General features: G+C 41.9%; 1 long non-coding RNA gene across 1 annotated transcript in view; it reads left to right on the top strand.

Moving 5' to 3' along the window:
• Nucleotides 1-2,444: 2,444 nt before the first annotated feature.
• The window catches only part of LOC131402607 (uncharacterized), a 39,675-nt gene continuing 16,232 nt past the window's right edge, over nt 2,445-25,887 (top strand). Inside the window, exons 1-2 of the long non-coding RNA XR_009218810.1 lie at nt 2,445-2,640; nt 4,006-4,313. This is a non-coding gene — a long non-coding RNA (uncharacterized LOC131402607). The remainder of the gene's footprint in view (nt 2,641-4,005; nt 4,314-25,887) is intronic.

The raw sequence follows: 25,887 nt of genomic DNA, 5'->3' as shown, positions 1-25,887 counted from the left end.
TCCCATTTCCTCCTTCCTGTTCTGGCCCCCACCCCAGAGGTTTCAGGACCTCTCTCTAGAGTCCCCACGTCCCTCTCTCCCCAGGCCTGAGAAGGATGGGGAAGCCACCGGTGTGGACGTTGTCTGCACCCACCGCCCTGACCCCGTGGGCCTCCATGCCTCTGTGCTGGGAGCTGAGAGTCTCCACGTGTCTGCTCTTCCTCTCGGTGGCTCCAGGCTCTGCACCCTGGAGTTTATGCATGCAGAGAGAACACCAGCTGCATTTCCCCAGCATCAGCTGGAACCTCAGCAACCCGGAGCCCACATCCTCGGAGTACGCCGCCCTGCTGAGGGACACCCAGGACCAGGTGGGGTCTCCCCTGTCCCGTCTCTCCTTGCCCTGAAGGCACCCTCATTCCTCCGCCTGACTTACGTCTGTTACCTGGTTGTTTCAATCCTTCACTTTCCCTGCGTGTCTGGGTTCTCTCAGTTTCCAGAGGTGATGTCCTAGCTGCCTTCCCCATTTCTCACATGGGTAAACTGAAGCTCAGAAAGGGGAGTATTGTGCCTAAGATCACACAATGTGTTAGGGGCAGAGCCAGGATTTGAAGTCAGGTCTCCCTTGCCCCAAGATCTGTGATCTTTCACTGGCTCCAGTGGCCCCCTGCATCCCCAGGAGACCTCTCACCCACTCTCCCTCGCGTTTGTTCTAGGTCACCAAGCTCTACAGATGCAGCCAGCTGTGAGACATATTCCACTCCTGCCTGGTCACCGACTTGGTGTAGGTTGAGGAGATTGGAAGCATTGGCTGAGTTGGTGGCTGATGGCTCTGAGCTCCCGTAACATATCCTTGATCTGGAAGTCACTGACATGGTGCCCAGTCTCCCCCACATCCCTGTCAGCTAATCCTACCATCTCCTTCCATAGGTTTTCGGGAGTTGAGAAAAGCATTAACATTTGGGGCCACCAACCTCCAGCATCCTCCTCCTCCTCCTCTTCTGGAGACTTTCAACAAATATCAGCAGTCTAACTGTGCTCTCCAATAGTGGAGCCACTAACCACATGGGGCAATTTAAATTATTTACACACCTCTTGGGATACGATTCACATATTGTGTGTGTGTCGGGGGGTGTATTTTTTAGGTTTTTCTATATACAATATCTTCTCCTGTGCAAAACAAATAGTTTTACCTCTTCCCTTCCAATCTGGGTTTCTTTTATTCCTTTTTCTTGCCTAATTGCCCTCATCAGAACCTCTAGTACCTGTGATTAACATATCAGATGAGGGAAGACATCAATGTCTTGTCCCTGGTCTTAGGGGGAAATTTTCAGTCTTTCACCATTGAATATGGTGTTAACCGTGGGTTTTTCATCGATGCTATTTATAGGTTGAGAAAGTTTCTTTCTATTCCTAATTTGTTGAGTGTTTTGTTTTTTAGGCATGAAGGGTGTTGTATTTTGTGAAATTCTTTTCTATGTATATGGCCGAGATTACGTGGTATTGGCGGTTATTCTATTAATATGGTGTATTACATAATCAGTTTTCAGATATTAAGCCACCCCTCCAACTAGAGGTGAGAGATTCAGACGTTCTCAAGTCTGTCCTGGGCGTGCCACATCCCTGAGCCCTTGTGGCCTTCTAGAGGCCCACAAATACACTGGAGCTTTTCAAAGCCCCCTGTGGACATCTCATTCCCCCAATTTTTCTTCTAAGTTGTTGGCTCACCTCTTGCCTGCCTCTCCTGGTATCACTCCCTCTAGCAACTACAATAGAAAACAATTAGCCCTGATTGTTTTTAGCAAGTGCCTTGGGGACAGACTTTCCATCCTGGGCAAGCTCTGACTCAAGTAACGACAAGCCCTGAACATGGGGCGTTTTCGGGGAGCTGCCAGGCAGGTCAGCTAGTTGCAGTTGGGTGGGGAGGGGTCTTTTCAGAGCTCCACACCCACTATGGCTGCTGTGCTGCGGGTTGTCTCAGCCACCATGGTTCTGAGACTGACGGTTTTCACAGTCATGGAGGATGTTGTGAGAGCAGGATGGGAATAGTGCAAGTTATAGTGCCACAGATTTTGCTCCCTGTATCAAGATTCCACCGTGTGTCTTCACTAAACCCTCCTCAGATTCTTACAAGCCTTTGATTAATTTCTAGACTTCTGAAAAGATGATTTCGACCATTTTTACCAGTGTTCTCATTGTTTTTATGCATTTGCAGAAGTCCTTACTCCAAAGTTTCAAAAATGTTCTCCCTGTAGTTATTTATTTATAAATTAATTACTTGAAATGAAATTACATGAGAAATTCAGTTCCTCACTCACACACACTAGCCACATTTTAAGTGCTCGATAACAACATGAGGCTAATAATGAGTGTATTTGGTAGTGCAGACAAATGTTTACATTATTGCAGAAAGTTCTCTTGGACAGGACCCAGAAGCAGGGAATCTAGATTCAGGGTAGAATTCCAGACACCCTTGATTATCCTTTGTGCCCTTCCAGGTCTGTCCCCCACAGTAACCACACTGGAGTGGACTCCCTGTGTACCTTGACGCCTTGGCACAGAGACTGGACAGAGTTGCCATCTATGAGGAATTCCTGTGGCTGACCCAGAATGGTACCCAGCTGCAGAACTTGACCCCGGACAGGAAGAGTGTCCTTGGGGATGGTAAGGCTCCCTGGTCATTGGGAAAGGAAGTGAGGCCTTTCTGGGGACTCTGGAGGCCTGGGGCTGAGAGAACATTGAACTTTCTCAGGCTGGCAGGAGGTGGCATAGTCCCCCAGTCTTTAGCCACCATTGAGAGAGAGAAAAGGACACCAGTGTAGTATGGGAGGCCCTCACCTTCTCCTAGACAGCTCTGTGACCTCAAACTAGTCACCTCCTCTTTCTGGACTTTTGTTTCCTCATCTCTGCACTGAGAGCCACTGGCCGGATGGTCAGTGAGGGCCTCCAGCTGTGTGTGAAGCAGACTTACAGGTTTGGGGGTGGATGTGGTTTCTGGTCCACAGGCTATAGTTTGCCAAGTCCCGCTCTAGATGAGCAGCAATGCGCTAGAACTTTCTGCAGTGGTGGAATGTTCTATCTGTGCTGTCCAGTGCATAGCTGCATGTGGCTGTTGAGTGCTTGAAGGATGGTATTGTGACTGGTCTTTATTGTTACTGATTTTTAATGTTACTGAGGTACTAGAATTTTTCTTTTATTTAACTAAAATTAATTTTAATTCAAAAAGAGACTTGTTGCTGCTCCATATCAGACAGCACTCCTCTAAGAGGTTGTCTGGGTAGAGGTACAAGTAGGGGGACCTGCACCCCTCCTCCCATGCCCATTGGGTGCTGCGTGTCCTACCCTCCTGGAGTTTATGTTGTAGCTGGCAATAACAAGAATAGAAAATTGAAAATTATCAATTATTTGATGTGAACAAACTCATACTTGCAGGTGGAAATCAGAGAAGACTTCCTGCAGGATATTACATTGTAGGTTAATCCTAGAAAATGAATATTAAGCAGATAGATAAAGGAGAAGGGGATGAATGTGTTTCTAGGCACGGAAGAACAATTTTGAGTGGGAATTTACAAATTTAGAGAGATCCCATAGGCTTGCCAACTGTGATGACCCATTCTCCCCCCGGCCGTCATAAGATAGTCCACCCCAAATTCAGTCCTCTGTGCCCAGAGGTATGAATTTGGTTTAATTTATTAAACTTTTGTTCTGTGATAATGGTCTTGGATTTTGTAGCAAAGTGTGCTCACTTTTTAGAGATGGAAAGTAAAATGGGGTGAAACATGATGATGTTTACTTGACTTTAATATTTCATTGAAAACATGGGATGAATCAAGGGTGGCAAGTGTTAATAATTTATACATTGATGAAATATTGTTTTAATTGGATGGAATATACATGGTTAAATTAGATGATGGATGTTTGTGAGACTCTCCCTTTATTTTTCTGTGTCTAAAAAGTTTTATTAAAAAGAGTGAAACACATTCACATGCATTCTCCATTTCATTCACTTCCAGAATATTCTGCCAACAGAGATGACACCTCGACTGAGAAGCCTAGTAAACCTGCAGGAAGCCCCAGCCCATGGTAGGGGGCGAGTATCTTGATGCTGTGCCTCATCGAAGAGAACCATGCGCACAGGGTTTTGGATGATGAGGAAAGTTGGCCAACCCTTGTCAAGGACGGTTGAGGCACAGTGGGGTCAGCAGGAGCCCTGGGGCGATGACAGGAGGTGGCTCACCCCAGCACTTGTCTCCCCAGACCACCCCGTCTGGGCCCTCATCCTCATCTGCTTGGCGGGAATCCTGGTGCTCATCACAGGCCTGATCTGCTGTCTGCTGGTAAGCCATGACGTGTTGCTTGTCTTCTTACTATTGGGTTATAAGAGCTCTTTATATATTATAAATACAAGTCCTTTTCTAGGGATATGTTTTGCAGATGTTTTCTCCCAGTCTGTGTGTGGCTTGCCTTCTCCTTCACAACATGAGTCATTGGGGAAATGTAAGTGACAGTCATCATGAGATTCCACCATACTTGAGAATGGCTAAAATTAAAAAGACTGACTATAGCAAGTGTTGTTGAAGATGTCAATTCACTGAAACTCTCATCGAGTGCTGGTGAAAAATAGCTTGGATGCGTCTTTAATAATTACATACGTCTACCCAGCCATTCCTCCCCTAGGAATCCATCCAAGGGAAATAAACCCGTATGTCTATACACAGACTTGTACACACATGTTGATAACAACCAATTTATAGTAGACAAAAACGGAAAACAACCCAAATGTCCATCTACTGGTGAACGGATACACAAATTGTGGTATATCCCCACAATTGAATACTATTCAACCATAAAAAAGAATGAATTATTTTTTTTCATTATTTTATTGAAATTATAAAGGGTGTTAACATTGTGTAATTTCAGGTGTTCATTATTATTTGTGAATTTCTGTATAGACTGCATCGTGCTCACCACAAGTAGTCTGACTTTTATCCATCACCATGCATATGTGCCCCTTTAACTCTTTCACTCAACCCCCAGCCCCCAGCCCCTCTGGTAACCACTAATCTGTTCTCTTTATCCCTGTGTATGTTTATCTTCTGCATATGAGTGAAATCATGCATATTTGTCTTTGTCTGGCTTATTTCATTTAACATCATACCCTCAAGGTCCATCCAGGTTGTTGCAAACAGGATGATCTTGTCTTTTGTTTTTTCTGGCTAAGTAGTATTCCATTGTATATAATACATACCACATCTTCTTTACCCATTCATCTGTAGCAGGGCACTTGGGTTGCTTCCATGTCTTGGCTATTGTGAATAATGCCACAGTGAACACAGGGGTGCATAAATCTCTTTGAATTGTTGATTTCAATTTCTCTGGATAAATACCCAGTAGTTGGATAGCTGAAAGGTATGGTATTTCTATTTTTAATTATTTCAGAAATCTCCATACCATTTTCCCTGGTGGCTGCACCAGTTTGCATTCCCACCAGCAGTGTGTGAGGGTGCCCTTTTCTCCTTATCCTCTCCAACATTTGTTATTTTTTGTCTTGGGAATTATAGCCATTCTGACAGGTGTAAGGTGATCTGTCATTGTAGTTTTGATTTGAATATCCCTAATAATTAGTGATGTTATACATCTTTTCATGTGTCTGTTGGCCTTCTGTATATCTTCTTTGGAAAAATGTCTGTTCATATCCTCTGCCCATTTTTAGATTGGATTATCTGTTTTTTTTTGTTGTTGGGTTGTTTGAGTTGTTTATATATTTTGGAGATTAACCCCTTGTCAGCTATATGATTTGCAAATATTTTCTCCCAGTTAGTGGGTTGTCTTTTCATTTTTTTTGTTTTTGTGAGGAAGATCAGCCCTGAGCTAACATCCGTGCTAATCCTCCTCTTTTTTTCTGAGGAAGACCGGCTCTGAACTAACATCTGTTGCCAATTCTCCTCCTTTTTCTTTTCCCCAAAGTCCCAGTTGATGGTCGTATGTCATAGTTGCAGATCCTTCTAGTTGCTGTATGTGGGACGCAGCCTCAGCATGGCCGGACAAGAGGTGCATCTATGTGCATCTGGGAACCGAACCTGGGCCGCCAGTAGCAGAGAGCGCGCACTTAACCACTAAGCCACGGGGCCGGCCCTATCTTTTTGTTTTATTCATCGTTTCCTTTGCCTTGCAGAATCCTTTTAGTCTCATGTAGTCCCATTTGTATATTTTTTCTTTTCTTTCCCTTGCCTGAGTAGACACGGTATTGGAAAAGATGCTGCTAAGACCAATGTCAAATCCTGTACTGCGTATGTTTTCTTCTAGGAGTTTTATGTTTCAAGTGTTAGATTCAAGTCTTTTATCCAATTCGTTTTAATTTTGGTGTATGGTGGAAGATAATGATCTACTTTCATTCTTTTGCATGCGGCTGTCCAGTTTTCCCCACAGCATTTATTGAAGAGACTTTCCTTTCTCCATTGTATGATCTTGGCTCCTTCGTCAGAGATTAACTGACCACAGATGTGTGGTTTTCTTTCTGGGCTTTCAGTTCTGTTCCATTGATCTATGAGTCTGCTTGTGTGCCAGTACCATGCCATTTTGATTACTATAGCTATGTAATATATTTTCAAGTTAGGATTGTGATGCCTCCAGCTTTGTTCTTTCTTCTCAGGATTGCTTTGGCTATTCGAGGTCTTTTGTTATTCCACACATATTTTAGGATTCTGTGTTCTATTACTATGAAGAATGTCATTGGGATTCTGATTGGGATTGCATTGAATCTGTAGATTACTTTAGGTAATATGGACATTTTAACTGTGTTTATTCTTCCAATCCATGTGCATGGAATATCTTCCCATTACTTCAGGTCATCATTGATTTCTTTTAATAATGTCTTATAGTTTTCATTGTATAGGTCTTTTACCTCTTTGGTTAAATTTATCCCTAGACACTTTTTTCTTTTTGTTGCAGTTGTAAATGGGACTGTATTCTTGAGTTCTCTATCTGTTAGTTCATTATTAGAGTATAGACTTGCAACTGATTGGGGTGAGTTGATTTTGTATGCTGCAACTTTGCTGTAGTTGTTGGTTATTTCTAATAGTTTTCTGATGGATTCTTTAGGGTTTTCTATATTTACAATCATGTCATCTGCAAACAGCAAGAGTTTCATTTCTTCCTTTCCAATTTGGATTCCTTTTATTTCTTTTTCCAGCCTAATTGCTCTGGCCAAAACCTCCAGTACTATGTTGAATGCGAGTGGCGAGAGTGGGCACCTTTGTCTTCTTCCTGTTCTCAGAGGAATGGCTTTAAATTTTTCACCATTAAGTATGATGTTGGCTGTGGGTTTGTAATATATGGCCTTTACTGTGTTGAGGTACGTTCCTTCTATACCCATTTTATTGAGAGTTTTTATCATAAATGGATGTTGGATCTTGTCAAATCCTTTCTCTGCATCTGTGGAGAGGATCATGTGATTTTTATTCCTCATTTTCTTAATGTGGTGTGTCACATTGATTGATTTGTGGATGTTGAACCATCCCGGTATCCCTGGTATAATTTCCACTTGATCATGGTATATGATCCTTTTAATATATTGCTGTGTTTGATTTGCTGATATTTAGTTGAGGAGTTTTGCATCTGTGTTCATCAGTGATTTTGGCCTGTAATATTCCTTCTTTGTGCTGTCCTTGCCTGCTTTTGCTGTCAGGGTGATGTTGGCCTCATAGAATGAATTAGGAAGTGTTCCATCTTCTTCAACTGTTTGGAATAGTTTGAGAAGCATAGGTATTAAATCTTGTTTGAATATTTGGTAGAATTCTCCAGAGAAGCCATCTGGTCCTGGACTTTTGTTTTTTGGGAGGTTTTTGATGACCATTTTGATCTCTTTACTTGTGATTGGTCTGTTCATTTTCTCTATTTCTTCTTGATTCAGTTTTGGGAGGTTGTATGAATCGAAGAATTTATCTATTTCTTTTAGGTTATTGAAATTGGTGGCATGTAAGTTGTTCAGTGTATTCTTTGATTGTCCTTTGGATTTCTGTGGTATCTGTTGTAATTTCTCCTCTTTCATTTCTAATTTTATGTCTTTGACCCTTCTCTCTTTTTTTCTTAGTGAGTCTGGCTAAGGGTCTGTCAGTTTTGTTTCAATCTTCTCAAAGAACCAGCTCTTTGTTTCATTGATCCTTTCTACTGTTTTTTTTAGTCTCTATTTCATTTATTTCTGCTCTAATTTTTATTATTTCCCTCATTCTGCTGACTTTGGTCTTCATTTGTTCTTCATTTTCTGGTTCTATTAGGTGTAGTTTAAGGTTACTTATTTGGTATTTTTCTTGTTTGTTGAGGTGCGCTTGTATTGCTATGAATTTCCTTCTTAGAACTGCTTTTGCTGCATCCCATAAGAGTTGTTTTGTTGTCTTTTCATTTTCATTTGTCTTCAGGTATTTTTTGATTTCTCCTTTGATTTGTTCATTGATCCAATGGTTCTTCAGTCGTGTGTTCTTTAGTCTCCACATATTTGTGACTTCCCCATCTTTTTTCTTGTAGTTGATTTCTAGTGTCATAGCATTGTGGTCAGAAAAGAAGCTTGATATGATTTCCATCTTAAATTTATTCAGGCTTGCCTTGTTTCACAACATATGGTCTATCTTTGAGAATGTTCCATGTGCACTGAAGAAGAATGTGTATTCTGCTGTTTTGGGAGGGTATGCTTTATATATATCGATTAAGTTCATCTGATCATATGTTTCACTTAATTCCACTATTTACTTGTTGTCTTTCTCTGCATGATTTATCCATGGATGTAAGTGGGTTGTTCAGGTCCCCTGCTATTATTGTGTTGCTGTTAATTTCTCCCTTTAGGTCTATTAATAGTTGCTATATATTCTTTTGTGCTGCTGTGTTAGGTGCATATATCTTTATAAGTGTTATGTCCTCTTGGTGGAAAGTCCCCTTTATCATTATATATCGCCCCTCTTTGTATCTCATAGACTTTTTTATCTTGAAGTCAGCTTTGTCTGGTATAAGTATGGCAACACATACTTTCTTTTATTTGCCATTTGCTTGGAGTATTGTCTCTCATCCCTTCATTCTGAGCCTGTTTGTTTTTAGAGCTGAGATGTGTTTCCTGGAGGCAGCATATTGTTGGGTCTTGTTTTCTAATCCACCCCACAACTCTGTGTCTGTTGATTGGAGAATTCAATCGATTTACATTTAGAGTGATTATTGATACATGAGGACTTAATCCCACCTAATCTATATTTCCATTGTTTCTCTTCCTTTGTGTTTCTGACTGCCATTTCATTTTGGGGGTTGTCTGTGGAGGTTTTCTCTTTTTTTATGATGTATGGCTCTGCTCTGATTTTTTGTTTGATGGTTACTGTGAGGTTTGTATGAAGATCTCATAGATGAGATAGTCCATCTTCTGATAGCCTCTTGTCTCCATTAGTCTAAGCAGGTTCCATCCCTTTCCTCTTCTCCTTCTGAGTTATTGTTGTCACAAGTTATTCATTTTTGTGTTGTGCGTTTGTGACTAAGCTGAAGTGTTTATAGTTACTTTTGATGCTTCCCTTCCCTTCTTCTTTTAAGTTATAATTAAGTATTTGCTACCCTATTGTGAAACAGAGCTGTAGCTTTCTGATTTTGTCTATTTATCTCTTTGCTCAAAGCTTTGTAGACATTTGCCTTCTTTTTGTTTCAGATATGAGGGCGTTCTTGATCATTGCTCGTAGAGGAGATCTAGTGGCGATGAACTCCCTCAGACTTTGTTTATCCGGGAAAACTTTTATTTCTCCATTGTATCATAAGGATCGTTTCACTGGATAGAGTATTCTAGGCTGAAAGTTTCTGTCTTTCACTATTTTTAATATATCATTCCATTCTTTCCTTGCCTGTAAAGTTCCTGCCAAGAAATATACTGAAAGCCTGATAGGGGTTCCTTTGTAGGTTATTTTCTTCTGTCTCGCTTCCCTTAATATTTTTTCTTTGTCATTGGCTTTTGCCAATTTTACTATTATATGCCTTGGAGAAGGTCTTTTAGCATTGATGTAATTAGGCATTCTGTTGGCTTCATGTATTTATAACTCCGGTTCTTGCCCAGGTTTGGGAAGTTCTCAGCTATTATTTCTTTGAACAAGCTCTCTGCTCCTTTCTCCTTCTTTTCTCCCTCCAGAATACGTATAATTCTTATGTTGCTTTTATAATTGAGTCATATATTTCTCCAAGAATTCCTTCATTTTTAAAAAATCTGACTTCTCTCTCCTTGTCCACTGGAAGCATTTCTATATTTCTATCCTCTAAATCACTAATTCTTTCATCCATAATATCAGATCTATTTTTTAAGGATTCTAGATTCTTTTTTATCTCACTAATTATGTTCTTCATATCCAGAATTTCTGCTTGTTTTTTTTTAATAGTTTTAGTCTCTTTGATGAAGTATTCCTTTTCCTCATTAATTTTATTTCTGAGTTCATCGAACTGTCTGAACATTCCTGTAACTTGGTGAGTTTCTTTATGACAGTTATTTTGAATTCTCTGTCATTTAGATTGTAAATTTCTGTGACTTCAAGGTTGGTTTCTGGAGATTTGTCATTTCCTTCTGCTCTGAATTGTTACTGTAGTTTCTTATGGTGTTTGATGAACTAATCTTTTGCCTGAGTATTTGTGGTAGTATCAGGTCGCAGATTCCACCTGCTACTGCTGTGGGGGAAGCATGAGCTGTGTTTCTGATCCCCCCCATATGCTGGAAGTTGTGTGGGTACAGTGGGTGTTCCAGCCAGCTGGGAAAGCATTCACACTGGGCTCAGAGCTCCCGCCACACGGAGGCAAGTACCCAGTTGTGAGAGCGCAGCACTGCTATGGGTGTGTGTGCATCTGGGAAAGCATCTGCATGTGCGCGTGTATCTGCTGCTGCCTTTTCTTATGCTCATGGCAGCCTCTGTGCTTGGTGGGTGGGGCTTCTTCACGGGTCTGAGCATTGGCCGATCATTGGGACTCCAGTGGCACGGTGGGCTTTCTAGCCATCCAGGAAAGCATTCATGTGTGGGTCCAGGGCTGCCGCCAACCCCTCCCAGAGTTGCACCAAGGTGCATTCCCACTTTTGGGGATGCAGCAGTACTATTGGATCTCACGCCAACCTGGAAAGTGCTCGGGCTTGTGTACAGTGCTGCCAGGGAAGGGTTGGGGATAGGAATGAATTCATAGTACATGCAATGACAAGCATGAATCTCAGAAAAATTATGCTGAGTGAATGAAGCCGGTAAATAATGAGTACATAGTATATGATCCCATTTATAAAAATTCTTGGAAAATACAGGAAAATCTATAGGGACATATACCGGATCACTGGTTGCCTGGGAATGAGAATGTGTTTGCAGACGGCAGGGAAGGAGGAATTAAAATGAGCATGAGGAAATTTGGGGAGGATGGGCGTTCCTTTTCTTTATTGTGGTGATGGTTCAATAAGTTATAATCAAAATGTATCAAATTGTTCACTTTAAATATATGCAGTTTACTGTATGTCGTTAATACCTCAATTAAGCTAGAACATGTAGGGGAAAGAGAGGGAGAGAGAGCCGAAAGAGGGAAAAGGGAAGGAAAAGAAGGACGGAGGGTGAAAATTAAGTGGACAAAAGGAAGAGAGAGACACAGGAGGCTTCGGGTCTCTGTGGCTTTGGCATCTCCTTCCCCTGGAGTCTCCCATACTGGGCAGCTGACTGGACCATTCTGATGCGCCCTCGTCACCTCACAAGTCACTTGTCTGCCGGCAGAAGAAGGAGGGCAACTATGAGGTCCAGTGACGACACCTGGGCTATTACCTGCCTCGTGGCGACCTACGGAAGCTGCGATGACTAGATCTGACTAGATCTGAGTCCCATTTCCCAGATGGGGTCCGGAGCAGCTTGACTGGAACAGAACGAAACCACATTGGACGGACACAGGCTCCGAGCCTTTCTAGACTTGGGCCCTGACTGGCTCACAGGGGACTAAGCTGAAAGGTTTCAACTTCCTTAAGTCCTGAAAGTGACCGTAACTTCTGTCCTGTGGTGTCACACCAGTTCATCCCTCAGGGACACCAGAATTGGTGAAACCAGCACAGACATTGCCATCATGTAAAATCGAACCCCCACTTCAGTGCAAGTTTTCCCTATTAGGAAACTTTGGAACATCCCTCCCCTTGACTCTGTGCAGCCATCACACCCCTCTCGGTTCCTCCATATTCCTCCCCCACTGAAGCACTGGCAGTCTCACGTTCCCCTTTTCTGCTTCATTCTCTGAAGCTCAGATTCACCAGGACTTCCAGATCAATCTCCCTCGATGGCTCCTCTCCCCACTCATGGGTCCTCCGTGATGGGAAACAGGCCAAGATGAGAGGAATGGGTGAGACATGACTCTGCAGTCACCTTGGGCCTTGGGAGCTGAAATGACTAGGTGTCTGGAGACCCTGAATCCCAGAGTAACACCAAGGCTCTGGGAAGAGAGTATCTGCTCTGGATGTAAAAGTGAATAAAACTCGGGGGGGGGGAGGAAATCTGAGGGAAAAGAAAGAGTCTTTTTTCATCTTTCTCTGTACAGAGTCCAACTAGCCTCACAGCATTGGCCCCGACAACAAGCAGCCCAGAGCATCCAGGCATGAGGCAGGCTGCGCTGTTCTGCCGTGGGTCTGTGGGAACAGATTACATTATCTGTGCACACTGTGTAGACGACCACAGCTGAACATACCCAAGGGCTGAGAATTAAATTCACAGTCATGCCACTCTCTCAGACTTTTTGTGTGTGAGCTTCACATTCTCAGTCTTAAGCAGTGATTCTCTGAGAATGCACACTCTGAAGATTATCATGATTAATAATATTAATATATTATTATTATACATTGCATACATTATACGTTATACACTGTACATTATAGTTATAAATTAATGTATAATAATAATTATACATTAAATATATTATTATGATATATTACATTATTATAATAATATCATTCTAATGATTAATAATAGTTACCGTTATTGACTATTTAATTTCTGCTAAGCAACATGACTGGCAAGCTCTGCGTGTATTATCTCAGTTACAGTCACCATTTTTAGGGTTTTATTCCCATTTTAAGCTAAAGATATGGAGGCTCAGAAATATTAAATAACTTGACAAAGAAGGAAAAAAATTACTCCAAAGCTAAATTAAACACCTATTCAAACTATGTGTCAAAGAAAGAAAGACGTTATCTGACCTACAAACAGACTCAAAGTTGACCTCCCACAGGCCTGCAGTGAAAGAACCGCTAAAGAATGTGCATCAGGAAGAAGAAATGTGAACCCAGGGAAACAAAACAGGAGTCACGAGGAAAGGAAAAAACAGTCTGTCTAATTTAGTATTAGTTTTAAAACAAGACATTAAAAACACATTCGAACCAAAATTCCAGATGATTACCCATGGAAGAATAGAGGAGAGAAGATTTACCTAAAAAATAACTCATTTTTAGGGAAGATATAAATACTAAGATACTCTATTATTGTTTAACACATTGCTCTCAGAAACTGATAAATCTGTGGGGTAAAAGTAAGTAATGATAAAGAGGATTTGAAGAGTGCAACATGCTCGATCAGGCAAATAGACAAATCCCAACACACTGGCTTATTGTGAGACTTGTGATGCTGAAAACAGTCGTTCTCCTGACAGCATGATACCGCAATGGGACATCAATTTTCATGAATCAAATTTCCAATGCATATAAATCTAAAAACAGGGAAAATCCAGTATTTCATTATATGGAACTGTGATTCAACATGCAACAAATACCAGAAAAATAGAGACCCAGAAGTAGGTGTCTTTTTTGAGAAGACAGATATAACAGCTCTTTAGTGAAATACTATGTTGGAATCTGTTGCAATATTACGCAAAAAGGACAGTCCATTTGGACTAGGTATGTTTTCTCTGTGACTGTGAGGGCAAAACTCTAAAGAATCCCCTGACTGTGATAACTCTCTGTTGATCTTAAAATACAAGTACATGACACTCAGGAAAGGAAAATGAGAGAACAAAGTGAGAAGGAAAGATCTCCTTTCTCTCTTCACTGAAACCCAATCTCTCACCTCCGAAGGATCACTGTCTGTATCTTCTCTGTCATGCAAAGGAATCAAAGAAAAGAAAACTATTGGTATATATTAAAGTTTCAAGAGCTTAAAGCAAGAAGACATCAGGACCCCTGCAGAGGCATTAATGTAGTGTGAGCTGCATGTCATCTGCGCCGTCTTCTCTTTTCTTCATCGTGTTTGTCCGGACGTCCTTCTTGGCCCCTCACTCTCCCTACCTCGCTAGCGAGTCTGTCTGCATTAGTGCTACCGCCAGTGTCTCTCTTGCCATCTTCACTTTCCCTTCCTGTTTCCTGATATCCTCCTCAGTCACCAGAAGTTGTTTGCAAAGGAGCTGTGGGATGTACAGACCAGCTCCTGGGATCATCTCTGCCGAATCTGAAGACTAGGCAGGGGTGGGCATGGGACTGGAGTTCAGACCACCTGTGAGCACACCTGGCAGGGATGCACCTGTGCAACTAGGTGCAAGTTTCGGCAGGGCTTTGGCAAGGTCCAAAGGACTTAACAGTTCTCCTGTACTCTGCAGGCCTGGAGACCTTGCAGTCTCTTCTGCCAGCAGAGTTGTTGGGGCTGCTCCAAGGTTTCTTCCCATTGATGGCATCTGATCTCATTGGCAGGATAGGATGTGATTCTAGTAACTGGCCTCTTGAATATGTAACTGGACATCCTCAAAGGGGTGGAGATGCTCAAACCAGGCTTTGGTTTGGATTGGTTTCCACAATCATGTCACTTCCTCTGTGATGATTTGACCATCATACTTCTTTTCCTCTTACCCTATAAAAATAAATTGTGAAAGTGGATCAGAGTTATAGTCTGGCAGGGAAACCTGCCTTCCCAGGACAATTATGTCAGATGCCTTGTGCTTCTACACTCCCTCTCTCCCTGTGGGGATTAATCTGACCTGTGTCCTGGGACATCATCAAAGAGATTTGGGTCCAGAACAGAAAGCTCGAGGTCAAAACTCAGGACTACGGCAGGTCATTTCTTCTCCCCTATGTTGTCAGACACTTATGAGTATGACTTTATTCTCTTCTTGTCCTTGTCACTCTCAACAACAAAATCCCTGGTGCCCCCTGTCAGGACACACGGTCCACAGTCTTTTTCTAAATCCCAAATCATACCAGTCTTCTGTAATATATGACTATTCATTTGATTAACCCATTGACCAGTTGGTGTTCATAGCTCCATTAGAGCTTAAATCAGTAGTGAAATTATCATCCACCCCACTCCTAGTGACGCTTATTTGACAACTGTGAACATTAAATCTCAGTACAGAGAACGTATGTCTGAAAAAACTCAACTTACAAATGGAGATTGTGCTGTAAGTGGGAAGTACACACTGGATTTATGAAACCCAGGAAAAAAATGTAAACTCTCTCATTATTAGTTTTGTATAGACTGCACCCACATTGATGATATCTTGGTTATAGTGGGTTAAAATATACCATTAAAATTAGTTTCACCTGTTCGCTTTCCTTTTTTAAAATGTGACTACTAAAAAAAATATTTAAATTCTATAATAGAGTGTGCTTAATGTTGCTATTGGACAGTGCCGATGAAGCCATCAGTGAAAATAAAGTCCAGAGAAAGTGGTTCGGGAAATTTTTTCCCTAGAAATGGAGTCTACACTGGCCCGCACTGCAAGATGCAGCAAAAACTGTCACACACACACACACACACACACACACACACACACACTGATAGAATGAAACAAACCTCTTCCTAGAGTCCCACCACTTCTCACATGGCATGAGGTTGCACTCCTACTTAGTCCTTAGTGGACTAATCTCAAGAAAGAAGGCAGAAGTCAAGGTAATTTACCAGTTAGGAAGATCTAAAACCAGAGACTAAAGCTCAAGATATGTGGTGAATTTCCTGTCATGGCTTCTGTTATTAATTCAATATGTTAGGGAGACTTTTCCAAGGAGGGTTGTTTTAAAACTCACTTTTTCTTTACTATGTAAAAATAGACAGGCTATGTAAAGAATAATTACTCTAGCCAATCAATGAAAAGGAGATGATAGAACACAAATACCCTTATTATAAGTCACTACTGGATTAGAGAGTCAGGGAACAGCTGACATTGTGTTAATTTCCCCTAAATTAGGCTGATTCTGATTTCATGACCGTCATATTGATTGTATTATGCTAGAACCTACGAAACTTCCCAGCCCGCCCTACTATTTAACCACCGAGGCCCACCAACCAGACCAGTCCTTGCTGACACATCCCCTGCCTCCATCCCTGCTGACAACACCTGGAGGATTTTCCCCAAATCCCACTCTGTCCCTGCGCTCTTCTACCTACCCCAGGGTCAGGGAAACATTTTCTCCAAGGCTCAGGCTCTGTGTGTGCCCAGCTCTGGGGATGGCACTTCTCCCTCGAGTGAAGACAAAGATCAGAGTGCAGACCCTGTGAGCTGCAGCAATTGGACAAAGACTGGACTTTGCTGACAGAAAAGAACCTTTAGTGGGCATGGTTACCAGGTCCAAGAAGCCCCAGTGATTCCTCCAGGGAATGTGATGCAGGACAGAGCAGGAATGTCTGCGTGTGTTTCGGCTTGGGAATGCCTGTAGGGTGACATAGGTGACATTGGTAATGCATTTGCCAATGTTGTTCACTCATTTATTCATCGTATGTCATGGAGTGCTTTCTACATACATCCAGGCAACAGTCTCACCCTCTGGGGCTCACAGGCAGTGTCAGAAGAATTTCTAAATTTTATTTCTAATATATAGGTACAGCACTGGGAATACACTAGGTGTTCCAAGCATTTTTCAAACATTAACTCCTTTAATACTCTCCATAAACCTACAAAGTAGGTATGCTGATCATTATTGCCAACTGAGAGATGAAGAAACTGAGGCACCAATAAGGCAAATAACTCTGTCAATACAAATATCTAGTAAGGGATTGAGCTGGAATTTGGACGTGAAGAGTTAGCTCCATAGTCTGTGCTCCTAAGCATGACATTTACTCTCTAAAGACTTCACATCATGAAAAAATGTGATCAGTTATCCATTTTCTTGGTGCATTGAGTAGCCACACTATTTTATCTGTGTCTGAAAAGTAGAATACCTGCGTAGAAACTACTGCACATACACACTCAAATTACATCTACCAATGTCCCCAGTCCCTGAACATTAATACAGAGAACATTTCAGAATGTTTCTTGCCCAAGTTGGGAGGACTCTGAGGAAATCTCAGTGTTACTGTAAGAAGCTGAGGACAGGCTGGGAGTGGGTCTCAGGGGAAAGGTGTCCTCAGGAGTCACCATTGAATGACAACATTGATGGGAGAGTCTCAGCAGTGACTGAATTCAGGATCTGGTGGTGTTTTAACCTGGTGCTTATCTTCTGGCTGTGGGTTTATGGTGATGCAGCACAGGGAGAGGGGATGGTTCACTGTGTTCTTGGGGAAACCAGACCCATGAAAGAGAGGGAATGTTGGTTTACTTAAACAATGGACTCGTGGTGGGAAAAATTCGGCCTGGAAGAGACAGTCGTGTTCCTGGTATAACCAGAAGGAGTTGCCTCTGCTTCAGCCAAAGCAGACAGCCCTTCCTCATGTACTCATTTTATCTCAATGGGAGGAAGGAGGAGGAAAAAAATTCAATGGGGTGTGGCTGCCTCTCAAATTTTAACAAGTTTATAACAATTCACTTTGGGCAACTGGGAAAGAATCTGCTCTCCATCCCTCTCTACTCTGCTCTGTGCACTGGTAGGTTGTCCTGTATGGATTGTATTATCAGCCCACTCTTGTGCTCTTTCTTCCAAATGAGTTTGAAAATGGTAGCCGTGGAAGGAGAGAAGAGGGCTAGAGAAGAGAGAGATGAAGAAACTCCCCCTTCCCTGCAGAGACTGCACATTTGGGCAGTGGTTCAATTCTTCTGTCACAGGCTAAGCCCCTTTCCAGGTTCCTGTAACTGCTCCATCCCCTTGGATCAAAGGGTATCTCCTTTAATCCAAGGAATGATAAGCGATCCCTCATATTGCTACTCCCAGGGTGTCCCACCATCCTCTGTTGGTTTCTCTTAGCCCTGCTGTGATGTTGTGATTTATAATAAAAAATATATATTTGGTCTTCATCCTGTTTCTGGCACAAAGATCCTAAGACCCTTGGAATTTCCTGAGCAATAGGAGCCATGGGAGCATCTTTTGTTGTATTTGGTCTCTCCTCCTCAGTTCCTGAGCCATAAAGGTGAAATGGGTGACCTGTTATTCATAACAAGCCCCATTCCAGCATAAGTGGGTTTATGCTAATGAGGTGACTTTTGGAGAGCACCTAAGGGGGGCTGGTTGCCAGTGGAGCCAGCCAAGAGATTAGAGATTTGGAATTTTCAGTCCTACCCCCTGATATCCAGGGAGGGGAGAGGGGATGGAGATTGAGTTCAATCACCAATGGCAAATAATTTAATCAATCCAATCAATCAATGCTTATGCAATGAAGCCTCTAGAAAAATACAAAAAGGTGGGTTCGGAGAGCTTCCAGGTTGGTGAAGACCTGGAAATTTGGGAAGTGGCACACCTGGAGAGGGCATGGAAGCTCCAAGCCCCGTCTCCGTACCTTGCCCTATGCATCTCTTCCATCTGGCTGTTCCTGAGTTACATCCTTTCATAACAAACCAGTAATCTAGTAAGTAAAATGTTTCTCTGAGTTCCATGAGCCACCCTAGCAAATTAATGGGACTTGAGGAGGGGGTCATGGGAACCTCCAATCTATAGCCGGTCAGTCAGAAGCACAAGTGACAATCTAGGCTTTCGACTGGCTTCTGAAGTAGGAGGGGAGGCAGTCTTGTGGGACTGAGCCATTAACCTATGGGATCTGACGCTATCTCTGGGTAGATAGTGTCACAATTGAGATGCATTGTAGAACACACAGATGGTGTCAGAGAATTGCTTGAATGTGTGGGGAAACCCCCCCACCTCATGCTGTGGCATTGGATTCAGAACCTATTCTACCTGTGCACACTTATATAAATTGTATCTTCTTTAAACCCTCTTCATTTAATCCGTTTGGCTGGGCAGGCGCTTCTCAACAAGTTGCCAGCTAACGTACACCCTGGCACTATAGGGGCTCTACTCATTCTAACCAGAAGCCAAATCTTTCTTATTCACTGTCACAGAAGAGGAAGCCACATTTCAAGAAAAGAAGGAAACGTCACCCTTTGCCAATATATGAGTTTGAAGCACAAAACACAAAAGCCACTTCCTCCTTTGCCTATCGTTTGAACACAATTGTTTCTCAGCAAACTTCCCACGCCTTGAAGCAGTGATATTTGGTTAGGAGGATTGGCTGGAAATAAGGTGAAGGTGTTCTGCCCTGCAAAGAACAGGACACAAGTATCAAGTAGAGCCCAGTATTTCTGCCCCATCAGAACGGCAGCCTAGACTTGATGCCAACGTGGTCCTGGTTAGTGGCTCATACAAACGTTCTTTCTCACCCGGCTCACTGGAAATCAACTGAATCTTGCCCTTAGAATATACTGTCACTTTTGTTTCAAAGAAACCTCTCATGCCAAGTGTGCTTGGTACCTGAGATGCTTTAAAACATGGCCCCACAGGGTGATGGTTGCACAACATTTTGTGTGTTCTAAAAGCCACTGGATATTAATTTAAAATGGCTAAAATGGTGAATTTTATGTTATGTGACTTTTATTAAAAAATAACAAATAAATTACTGGTCCCATACGGGTTTAAACAGGGAACCTAGTTGATCAGTTTGGGTTTTGGCAAAATCATATCCGTTACCCAGGGATTTTGATGAACATTATTTTTCATAAAATCCAGACAACATTGGCTTTTTTTTTTTTTTATCTCTGTGGCGATCATGCAAAATGCTGGTGGGGAGGGCACAACATGATGTAATTCATACAAAAAGTATGGATGTTAATTCTGCAAATGTCCTAACTGAAGCTTTCTAAGTTTTCTTTTTATTCTATGTGGAAATAAAATCACAGGATAGGCTGAAGATGTTTAGGAACTGCATGTAATGCTATTAAGACAATATCAGAATGGACAAGGATAAGAAATTGTAATTGATAAGATTTGGTGCACCACATCTTGGAGCTGTGGTCTTCATTCAAGGGACAGATAGCTCATGGTGACTCACAGGGAAGGAGCTAAGAGAATAAATACTCTGACCTCTCTCTCCTCCATTTTTCTGATATCCTATTGGTGTTTCCCACTGGCCAAAACCAACTGAAAGGCAGAGGTCAAGAAAGTCCATTGTCATACTCCAAAGATGTTAGCATTCCAGGCAGACAACTGGATGGATTTGGAGGGGTCAATGGAAGACATCCAGCTCACTTTAATATCTATTTACTTGTTTATTGGGTCTCCTCCCACCATTAGAATGTAAGTTCCATGAAAGGAAAGACAATGTATGTCTTGTTTAGTATCATAGCCCCAGTTTCTAGACAATAGATACTTCATAAATATTCAGAGGATGAATAAATGACATCGTGACAATTCCTTAACATCTCCAAGCCTCCTGGGTTTTCTCAGCTGTCTGTCACAGGGTGTTTGGGCTGGACCAGAGGTAGAATTTAGATGCTTCTGGAAGTGATTGAGATACACCCTTATAACGCCTCCAAAACACCTACCTGCATGAGTCGATATGCATGGAGGTTTTGAGAAGATTCCACTGGAAGAAAAAGAGAGAGAAGACAGAAGGGTGGAGAATGTCCATGTGTCCAGCAGACCTAAGTGGTTATTTGGTGGCCCCTCAAGTGAAGGGATAGAATGAGAGATGGTGCCATGGTGTTTATGAGTCAAAAGTGATTCCATGCCCAAGGGCAGCTGCTTTCAAGCTCGGGAGACAATGGCAGCCCCAAGCTGGGGAGAGAACCTGCTTCTTCCGGCACAGGTCAGGATGACTCTCGGCACTCTGTGGGCTTGACCTGGCCACAAGCAAATATCGCTGTGCTGAGCTGAGCAGAAACTTGGGGAAGGCATATGAGGGACTTTGACAAGGAGGTCAGAGTAGAGGAAGATGGGGAGCAGAGACCAGATGCTACTTCAGCAAAACCCACAAACTCCCAAAGAGGGATTTTTATGAGAAATAGGGAAGAGGAAGGAAGACAGTCTGAGATCCCATGGTCAAAAGCTAGCCAGGCAAATTGAGCCAGCCGATATCTGTAGCACTGGCAGACGCAGCTTGAGAGTTTCAAATTGCACATACAGTGGATACTTTTATTAAAGCTGGGAATTACCCATGAAGTAGGGTCACAGAAGTGGGACATGACAAAGATTAAATATCGATAATAAAGCGATATAATGTTCAGGGAGTAATGGCAAGTACTATTGGGTGTTGTACATTATAGGATTTCAAATAGAAAGTATGCCCCCTCCCAAGATAAGAATTAGAAATGTCTCTTTCTGACACTTTTCATATTTTTTAAAGATGGAAGTACTTTATTAGAGGTATATTTGGAAATATAAAAACCATTGCATTCTAGACTCAATAAAGCCAAATGGTAACAGTAAATAATCTTTAAGATCTTTAGTAAGAGGAAGGTTTTACTGGAAGGCCTAAGAAGTTTGCAGCATCACTTGAAACAAGTTGTTTTAATGCAGTTCGAAATCTCATTACAATGAGCTTCAAGCAAGTATCTGAATTATTGATACAACTGACTTTTTCATATTTGGTGGTCACGAGGATGGGGCGAAATAGTCAATATTGTTGGTGGCTCTCCCTAGTCCCCTTTTTGGGCCAGCTGTCCCCTTCTCCAGAAAATTGGCCTCAGCCAAAGGGGAGCTGTTATACATCTTCCCACCACCATGGGGGCAGCACGCAGCCAATAATTAACTGACACAGGGACAAAACAGGCTGGTCCCTGTGCCTCAAAATGGGACCAACGCTGAGGTACAATTCATGCTCCAGAGCTCACAGTGAGGTCAGGCTGCAAGTAGGTTCCAGCTGAGACCACAGCCTTGCTCCGCTCCTTCTTCTTCCCGTACTTTCTCTCTTCTCAGAGCACTCCCTCAAAGATCATGGGCACCAAAATCCCTGTCTCAGGCTCTGCTTTTAGGGAAGCTGACCTAAGTTGCTTATTGTCGTTTTAGAAATAGCAGTGTTCATAATGGAATTAGCACAGACATATTGTTATTGTAAACTTAAACAAAAGGGTCTTGGGCCGGCCCTGTGGCTTAGTGGTTAAGTGCTCGTGCTCCGCTGCTGGCGGCCCGGGTTCGGACCCCGGGCGTGCACCGCTTCTCCGGCCATGCTGAGGCCACGCCCCACATACAGCAACTAGAAGGATGTGCAGCTATGACATACAACTATCTACTGGGGCTGTGGGGGAAAAATAAATAAATAGATAAAATTAAGGCATATTAAAAAAAAGGGTCTTTGGGTGACTCTGCAAGAGCATGACATTATCTGTAAAATCTGGTGTCCTTCAGGAGGCAGAATAGAGAACAGTGTCCTGTTGCTGTGTGGTAGATTGACACACTCTTTCCTTGATGCATTCATTAAACAAACATTATTGATCCAATCCGTGAACCTAATCTTCTGTTGGGTCATAAGCGTGCAGAGATAAATGACAAGGAACTCATAGGATAGAGGGGCACAAAAACACATGAGCATCTGATTATAATCCAACATGCTGAGTATCACAAATAAAAGATTGATAACTTTAGGCACAACAGAACAGAAATGTTAAGGCAGGGAGGCAACCAGATGACTTAGAACTGAGGATGGAAAGATTTTCTATGAGTAGAGCTTAAGTAAACTTCAAATTACTATATTTCTAATGATTTACTTTTGGACAGTTTGTGAAAGTTTGATAGATTTGTGCAGTTACTAATGTTTTTCTTCAACCAGACATTAAGGAAGACATATAAGCTTCCTCTCACTGATAACCTACCACTAATTTTAAAAGCATTTAACTAGAAGAGTGCTCAAAATTTAGCTCAAAGATGTTTATTACAGTATAGTTTATAGTACTAAAAAGTTGGAAATGATGCAAACACAGGCTAAATACATTATGACGCATGTATACCGTGCAGCTCTCGAGAAAAAAAATGAAGTTCTAAGAGGTTCAACGAGTTGAAAAGATGTTCACAATACGACAAGTGGGAAAAATAAAGGTTTTAAAATAACATGGGCATACTTGTTCTATGTCACCCTGAGGATAACTTTCTGTGTAGCCATGAGACATCTGGCACTATGTTATGGTTTTCTCTTTCCATGTAGACAGGTGTGACTAATACAGCATTATTAATACTCAAGTGTTTTTAAGCAAGGGGTGCCAAGGATGTTGTCCCACTTCCTGAAAAACCAGTATGAATCTGCCCCCCAAAAATCATGACCAGGGCCCGCCCCAGTGGCCTAGTGGTTAAGTTCAGCATGCTCTGTTTCGGTGGCCTTGGTTCGGTTCCTGGGTACAGACCTACACCGCTCGTCTGTCAGTGGTCATGCTGTGGTGGCAGCTCACATACAAAACAAGGAAGATTGGCAGCAGTTGCTAGCTCAGGGAGAATCTTCCTCAGTAAAACAAAAGATCACAATCAGGGCCAGCACTGGGGTGAGGGGAGGGAAGCACTCGTCTCAGGCACAAAATTTAAGTGTGCATCAAAAAAACTAAGTAATCAAGATAAATACCATGTAAATGCAATTTTTAAAAATATCAAAATCAATGCAAGAAAAATCCATGATAAGCAAAATATCCAAATCCAAGATCTGACAGTGCTATGCTGGGGTCATAATGGAACCTGATACAAAAGGAAAAATGTGAGCCCCTACATATACTTTTTCAATGTACTTTTAATAGTTAATTTTTTTCTAGAAATTGATTTTGAAAAATTATTGATGAATTTTCTTCCATTAAAATCAAGAAAGTCAAATTTTAATAAATTCTGGTTTGGGGAAAATAAAATATTTAAATTTAAAATAATATTTTATGTTCTAATATCCTTGCTTTTCAATTTTTTAATTTTTTTCAATGATGTTTAATGGTTTAGGAAGGAAAAGTACATTTTAGGTGGTCAATAAATATTTCTTGAATGAATGGATCTGTCTTTTTTTGGACACCATAAATTATTTGGATTATAAGAGGACAGAGTTATTTCACTTTATATTTATGGGATTTGAGAACCATGCAGTTTTTATTCTAAGTGTTTTTTCTGTCTCTAGGGGAGGCATATGAGGCCATGGGGGTAAAGGAACGTACCAAGCATAGCTTGATGTTTATAGTAAGAAAGATCCTTATTGTGGAGGTTACAGCTTTCACTTACCTTAGAAACATAGAGTTCCTTAACACGATTGCATTTTAAACTAACATGTAACACTGTAATAGAGATAGACAATGCCTTGTGCAAGTCTTCTGTCAGAAAGAACTTTATTCAAGCATTATAGATTTATAGACCTTGATAGCTAAGAGGAAATATAGATGCAAATCCTCCTCTTTGTATATTCCAAATTGTTGCAATCAAATGCAAAATGTTGACAATCCATTGGCTGCTGTATCAGTTAGCAATTGCCACAAATAACACTTCATAACAAACCACTCCTGAAACTCAGTGCCCTAAAATAATGATACCTGATTGTTGTTCCTGAGTTGATGGGTTGGGTGGGCAGGTCTGCTGATCTTGACTTGGCTCACTGATGTGACTGCAGTCAGCTACAAGTTGGTTAGGTGGCTGATTAAGGACAGCCTCAGCTGGTGTAACGGGATGACTTAACTCTCCTCCATATGTTTCTCACATCCCTCCAGCAGGTTAGACTGGGCACGTTCTTATGGCGGAGGCAGGGGTGCAAGAGCGAGCAAGACAAATCATGCAAAGGGCAAGAAGGGATGCACACCCAATTTTGAAACCTCTGAGTCATGCTTGCTAACATTCCGTTGGCCAAATAAACTCTCAAGGCCAAGCCAGAGTCAGAGAAGGAAGGGTTACAAAGTTACAGGGAAGGGGTGTGGAGGCATGGAAACCATTCTTGAAGGCATTGATGCAATTAACCTGCCACAATTGGCAATGAGTAAAAATCATGCCTTCTCTTGCTTCAATATCCCTTAGAATTGTCGCCTCTATATTGAACCCTCTGGACAAGCCAGGCATTGAAGACCAACCTATCATAAATGAACTCTTGTTTGTAAACATGTGTCAGCCCCCCTCCCAAATTGTGGCTGCCACAAATAACAAAGACTGAGCCTCCATCAATCAAGTTTAATGTTGTGATCAAATTGTTCAACACAGGATCATTACCGAGCGAACTGAATCCTAAATGATAAGTTGACTCAAAGTAAATAGTCTTTTCTCTGTATCCCCAAACTAAGAATTCCTAGGGTCAAAGAAAGAGAAGGAGAAGGACTAGTGGCCTGGAAGAGGAGCTCTCTGGTCAAGAGTTCAAAGCCCAGCTCAGCCCGCTACAGCTGTGTAATGATGGGAAAGTTACTTAACCTCTCTGAGCCTCAGTTTCCTCATCTTCAAAATGGAGAGTAACCATTCATTCACGCTTTCATTCAAAATATTTATGAAGAATCCACTGACTATACTTCCCTGCACTTATGGAGCTCAGAATCTAATTGGAGACACTCAAGAAGAAAAGAAATTATAATACAGAGCTAGAAAGCATGAAGCCTTAGAGGACACGCAGAGGTGACATCTAATCCTACTTGAAGAGATCTAAAGAGTGCTTCCTGGTGGAAGTGACGACTAAGCTGAGACTCAAAGAGAGGGTAGAAATTAGTCCAATCTTGAGGAAAGGTGTCCTAGGAAGAGAGAATGGCAGATGCAAAGTCCTAAAGCCAAGAATATGTTTTCCTTTCTAGTTTTAAAAACAAGCTCTGCTATCAGCATGGAAAACAGAAGAATATTCTAGAGCATTCACTCACGCACAACAA

Source organism: Diceros bicornis, unplaced genomic scaffold (assembly GCF_020826845.1).
Source record: "Diceros bicornis minor isolate mBicDic1 unplaced genomic scaffold, mDicBic1.mat.cur scaffold_184_ctg1_multi, whole genome shotgun sequence".
Taxonomy (NCBI): domain Eukaryota; kingdom Metazoa; phylum Chordata; class Mammalia; order Perissodactyla; family Rhinocerotidae; genus Diceros; species Diceros bicornis.
The sequence above is the reverse complement of the archived record's forward strand: the minus strand, read 5'-3'. Positions and strand labels throughout refer to the sequence as shown.